The following is a 6785-nucleotide window of genomic DNA, read 5'->3' on the forward strand; positions in this document are numbered from 1 at the left end:
GGGTGGGCGGCAGAGGGGGAGGATGTACGTCTCGTTTCTCCTGAAAATTGCAGTTTTTCAGCGTTTCCGGAAAAAGTCGCGGTCCGACGCGCAAAAGTGGGGTATCGTAGAAATCGCCTTTTAAAGACGCACCTTTCTGGCCCCACAAAAATGGGCATTTCAAATTAGAAACAAGTCAAATGAACAAAATAGTGTGAATAAGTAAGTATTTCAGGGGTGAGTTAGCAGGTTATTGGGGTAGTAAGTCCTGATTTTTTTGGAGGTTGCAGTGACCACTACGCCATTCAAAATAGGCAGGCTTTAGCATAAGCATTTAGGCCCCGTAGGATGATTTTAGCTAAAATGTGCCCCAAACACTCAAACCGGCTTGTATCTTGCAATGGAAAATATGGGAAACATGACTTAGACAGCAAATGATACACTGTATGCCATGTTTCCAAATTTTTATGCACAGTGGTTACAGCATGAAGTGAATGCATGTGAATATACAAAGGTGCATTGCATTAAACAAGTCCAATGAGCGTGAAAAAAATGGCCGGCCTGCCTGCTTTCATCCATCATTTGTTCTAAATTTATAATTAATCAATGAGCTGAGGTGGAGTCTTAGCCAGTGGTACCATCAGGGGTGTGTAATGCACTTTAGGGTAGACAGCCAATCAGCTGCCAGATTCAATCTGTCAATCAAACACAGCAGCCAATCAGAGAGCTGGCCATTGATCAGCAGGCCCTTTATGACATCACAGACAGACCCACGGAACTCTCTGTGCTTGTCTGCTGGCTGGCTGTCAGTTGGGTGGGTGGGCGGCAGAGGGGGAGGATGTACGTCTCGTTTCTCCTGAAAATTGCGGTTTTTCAGCGTTTCCGGAAAAAGTCGCGGTCCGACGCGCAAAAGTGGGGTATCGTAGAAATCGCCTTTTAAAGACGCACCTTTCTGGCCCCACAAAAATGGGCATTTCAAATTAGAAACAAGTCAAATGAACAAAATAGTGTGAATAAGTAAGTATTTCAGGGGTGAGTTAGCAGGTTATTGGGGTAGTAAGTCCTGATTTTTTTGGAGGTTGCAGTGACCACTACGCCATTCAAAATAGGCAGGCTTTAGCATAAGCATTTAGGCCCCGTAGGATGATTTTAGCTAAAATGTGCCCCAAACACTCAAACCGGCTTGTATCTTGCAATGGAAAATATGGGAAACATGACTTAGACAGCAAATGATACACTGTATGCCATGTTTCCAAATTTTTATGCACAGTGGTTACAGCATGAAGTGAATGCATGTGAATATACACAGGTGCATTGCATTAAACAAGTCCAATGAGCGTGAAAAAAATGGCCGGCCTGCCTGCTTTCATCCATCATTTGTTCTAAATTTATAATTAATCAATGAGCTGAGGTGGAGTCTTAGCCAGTGGTACCATCAGGGGTGTGTAATGCACTTTAGGGTAGACAGCCAATCAGCTGCCAGATTCAATCTGTCAATCAAACACAGCAGCCAATCAGAGAGCTGGCCATTGATCAGCAGGCCCTTTATGACATCACAGACAGACCCACGGAACTCTCTGTGCTTGTCTGCTGGCTGGCTGTCAGTTGGGTGGGTGGGCGGCAGAGGGGGAGGATGTATGTCTCGTTTCTCCTGAAAATTGCGGTTTTTCGGCGTTTCCGGAAAAAGTCGCGGTCCGACGCGCAAAAGTGGGGTATCGTAGAAATCGCCTTTTAAAGACGCACCTTTCTGGCCCCACAAAAATGGGCATTTCAAATTAGAAACAAGTCAAATGAACAAAATAGTGTGAATAAGTAAGTATTTCAGGGGTGAGTTAGCAGGTTATTGGGGTAGTAAGTCCTGATTTTTTTGGAGGTTGCATTGACCACTACGCCATTCAAAATAGGCAGGCTTTGGCATAAGCAGTTAGGCCCCGTAGGATGATTTTAGCTAAAATGTGCCCCAAACACTCAAACCGGCTTGTATCTTGCAATGGAAAATATGGGAAACATGACTTAGACAGCAAATGATACACTGTATGCCATGTTTCCAAATTTTTATGCACAGTGGTTACAGCATGAAGCGAATGCATGTGAATATACAAAGGTGCATTGCATTAAACAAGTCCAATGAGCGTGAAAAAAATGGCCGGCCTGCCTGCTTTCATCCATCATTTGTTCTAAATTTATAATTAATCAATGAGCTGAGGTGGAGTCTTAGCCAGTGGTACCATCAGGGGTGTGTAATGCACTTTAGGGTAGACAGCCAATCAGCTGCCAGATTCAATCTGTCAATCAAACACAGCAGCCAATCAGAGAGCTGGCCATTGATCAGCAGGCCCTTTATGACATCACAGACAGACCCACGGAACTCTCTGTGCTTGTCTGCTGGCTGGCTGTCAGTTGGGTGGGTGGGCGGCAGAGGGGGAGGATGTACGTCTCGTTTCTCCTGAAAATTGCGGTTTTTCAGCGTTTCCGGAAAAAGTCGCGGTCCGACGCGCAAAAGTGGGGTATCGTAGAAATCGCCTTTTAAAGACGCACCTTTCTGGCCCCACAAAAATGGGCATTTCAAATTAGAAACAAGTCAAATGAACAAAATAGTGTGAATAAGTAAGTATTTCAGGGGTGAGTTAGCAGGTTATTGGGGTAGTAAGTCCTGATTTTTTTGGAGGTTGCAGTGACCACTACGCCATTCAAAATAGGCAGGCTTTAGCATAAGCATTTAGGCCCCGTAGGATGATTTTAGCTAAAATGTGCCCCAAACACTCAAACCGGCTTGTATCTTGCAATGGAAAATATGGGAAACATGACTTAGACAGCAAATGATACACTGTATGCCATGTTTCCAAATTTTTATGCACAGTGGTTACAGCATGAAGTGAATGCATGTGAATATACACAGGTGCATTGCATTAAACAAGTCCAATGAGCGTGAAAAAAATGGCCGGCCTGCCTGCTTTCATCCATCATTTGTTCTAAATTTATAATTAATCAATGAGCTGAGGTGGAGTCTTAGCCAGTGGTACCATCAGGGGTGTGTAATGCACTTTAGGGTAGACAGCCAATCAGCTGCCAGATTCAATCTGTCAATCAAACACAGCAGCCAATCAGAGAGCTGGCCATTGATCAGCAGGCCCTTTATGACATCACAGACAGACCCACGGAACTCTCTGTGCTTGTCTGCTGGCTGGCTGTCAGTTGGGTGGGTGGGCGGCAGAGGGGGATGATGTACGTCTCGTTTCTCCTGAAAATTGCGGTTTTTCAGCGTTTCCGGAAAAAGTCGCGGTCCGACGCGCAAAAGTGGGGTATCGTAGAAATCGCCTTTTAAAGACGCACCTTTCTGGCCCCACAAAAATGGGCATTTCAAATTAGAAACAAGTCAAATGAACAAAATAGTGTGAATAAGTAAGTATTTCAGGGGTGAGTTAGCAGGTTATTGGGGTAGTAAGTCCTGATTTTTTTGGAGGTTGCAGTGACCACTACGCCATTCAAAATAGGCAGGCTTTAGCATAAGCATTTAGGCCCCGTAGGATGATTTTAGCTAAAATGTGCCCCAAACACTCAAACCGGCTTGTATCTTGCAATGGAAAATATGGGAAACATGACTTAGACAGCAAATGATACACTGTATGCCATGTTTCCAAATTTTTATGCACAGTGGTTACAGCATGAAGTGAATGCATGTGAATATACACAGGTGCATTGCATTAAACAAGTCCAATGAGCGTGAAAAAAATGGCCGGCCTGCCTGCTTTCATCCATCATTTGTTCTAAATTTATAATTAATCAATGAGCTGAGGTGGAGTCTTAGCCAGTGGTACCATCAGGGGTGTGTAATGCACTTTAGGGTAGACAGCCAATCAGCTGCCAGATTCAATCTGTCAATCAAACACAGCAGCCAATCAGAGAGCTGGCCATTGATCAGCAGGCCCTTTATGACATCACAGACAGACCCACGGAACTCTCTGTGCTTGTCTGCTGGCTGGCTGTCAGTTGGGTGGGTGGGCGGCAGAAGGGGAGGATGTACGTCTCGTTTCTCCTGAAAATTGCGGTTTTTCGGCGTTTCCGGAAAAAGTCGCGGTCCGACGCGCAAAAGTGGGGTATCGTAGAAATCGCCTTTTAAAGACGCACCTTTCTGGCCCCACAAAAATGGGCATTTCAAATTAGAAACAAGTCAAATGAACAAAATAGTGTGAATAAGTAAGTATTTCAGGGGTGAGTTAGCAGGTTATTGGGGTAGTAAGTCCTGATTTTTTTGGAGGTTGCATTGACCACTACGCCATTCAAAATAGGCAGGCTTTAGCATAAGCAGTTAGGCCCCGTAGGATGATTTTAGCTAAAATGTGCCCCAAACACTCAAACCGGCTTGTATCTTGCAATGGAAAATATGGGAAACATGACTTAGACAGCAAATGATACACTGTATGCCATGTTTCCAAATTTTTATGCACAGTGGTTACAGCATGAAGTGAATGCATGTGAATATACACAGGTGCATTGCATTAAACAAGTCCAATGAGCGTGAAAAAAATGGCCGGCCTGCCTGCTTTCATCCATCATTTGTTCTAAATTTATAATTAATCAATGAGCTGAGGTGGAGTCTTAGCCAGTGGTACCATCAGGGGTGTGTAATGCACTTTAGGGTAGACAGCCAATCAGCTGCCAGATTCAATCTGTCAATCAAACACAGCAGCCAATCAGAGAGCTGGGCATTGATCAGCAGGCCCTTTATGACATCACAGACAGACCCACGGAACTCTCTGTGCTTGTCTGCTGGCTGGCTGTCAGTTGGGTGGGTGGGCGGCAGAGGGGGAGGATGTACGTCTCGTTTCTCCTGAAAATTGCGGTTTTTATGCGTTTCCGGAAAAAGTCGCGGTCCGACGCGCAAAAGTGGGGTATCGTAGAAATCGCCTTTTAAAGACGCACCTTTCTGGCCCCACAAAAATGGGCATTTCAAATTAGAAACAAGTCAAATGAACAAAATAGTGTGAATAAGTAAGTATTTCAGGGGTGAGTTAGCAGGTTATTGGGGTAGTAAGTCCTGATTTTTTTGGAGGTTGCAGTGACCACTACGCCATTCAAAATAGGCAGGCTTTGGCATAAGCAGTTAGGCCCCGTAGGATGATTTTAGCTAAAATGTGCCCCAAACACTCAAACCGGCTTGTATCTTGCAATGGAAAATATGGGAAACATGACTTAGACAGCAAATGATACACTGTATGCCATGTTTCCAAATTTTTATGCACAGTGGTTACAGCATGAAGCGAATGCATGTGAATATACAAAGGTGCATTGCATTAAACAAGTCCAATGAGCGTGAAAAAAATGGCCGGCCTGCCTGCTTTCATCCATCATTTGTTCTAAATTTATAATTAATCAATGAGCTGAGGTGGAGTCTTAGCCAGTGGTACCATCAGGGGTGTGTAATGCACTTTAGGGTAGACAGCCAATCAGCTGCCAGATTCAATCTGTCAATCAAACACAGCAGCCAATCAGAGAGCTGGCCATTGATCAGCAGGCCCTTTATGACATCGCAGACAGACCCACGGAACTCTCTGTGCTTGTCTGCTGGCTGGCTGTCAGTTGGGTAGGTGGGCGGCAGAGGGGGAGGATGTACGTCTCGTTTCTCCTGAAAATTGCGGTTTTTCAGCGTTTCCGGAAAAAGTCACGGTCCGACGCGCAAAAGTGGGGTATCGTAGAAATCGCCTTTTAAAGACGCACCTTTCTGGCCCCACAAAAATGGGCATTTCAAATTAGAAACAAGTCAAATGAACAAAATAGTGTGAATAAGTAAGTATTTCAGGGGTGAGTTAGCAGGTTATTGGGGTAGTAAGTCCTGATTTTTTTGGAGGTTGCAGTGACCACTACGCCATTCAAAATAGGCAGGCTTTAGCATAAGCATTTAGGCCCCGTAGGATGATTTTAGCTAAAATGTGCCCCAAACACTCAAACCGGCTTGTATCTTGCAATGGAAAATATGGGATACATGACTTAGACAGCAAATGATACACTGTATGCCATGTTTCCAAATTTTTATGCACAGTGGTTACAGCATGAAGCGAATGCATGTGAATATACAAAGGTGCATTGCATTAAACAAGTCCAATGAGCGTGAAAAAAATGGCCGGCCTGCCTGCTTTCATCCATCATTTGTTCTAAATTTATAATTAATCAATGAGCTGAGGTGGAGTCTTAGCCAGTGGTACCATCAGGGGTGTGTAATGCACTTTAGGGTAGACAGCCAATCAGCTGCCAGATTCAATCTGTCAATCAAACACAGCAGCCAATCAGAGAGCTGGCCATTGATCAGCAGGCCCTTTATGACATCACAGACAGACCCACGGAACTCTCTGTGCTTGTCTGCTGGCTGGCTGTCAGTTGGGTGGGTGGGCGGCAGAGGGGGAGGATGTACGTCTCGTTTCTCCTGAAAATTGCGGTTTTTCGGCGTTTCCGGAAAAAGTCGCGGTCCGACGCGCAAAAGTGGGGTATCGTAGAAATCGCCTTTTAAAGACGCACCTTTCTGGCCCCACAAAAATGGGCATTTCAAATTAGAAACAAGTCAAATGAACAAAATAGTGTGAATAAGTAAGTATTTCAGGGGTGAGTTAGCAGGTTATTGGGGTAGTAAGTCCTGATTTTTTTGGAGGTTGCAGTGACCACTACGCCATTCAAAATAGGCAGGCTTTAGCATAAGCATTTAGGCCCCGTAGGATGATTTTAGCTAAAATGTGCCCCAAACACTCAAACCGGCTTGTATCTTGCAATGGAAAATATGGGAAACATGACTTAGACAGCAAATGATACACTGT

The sequence above is a fragment of the Crinia signifera genome, unplaced genomic scaffold (assembly GCF_055691185.1).
Source record: "Crinia signifera unplaced genomic scaffold, ASM5569118v1 HAP2_SCAFFOLD_98, whole genome shotgun sequence".
Taxonomy (NCBI): domain Eukaryota; kingdom Metazoa; phylum Chordata; class Amphibia; order Anura; family Myobatrachidae; genus Crinia; species Crinia signifera.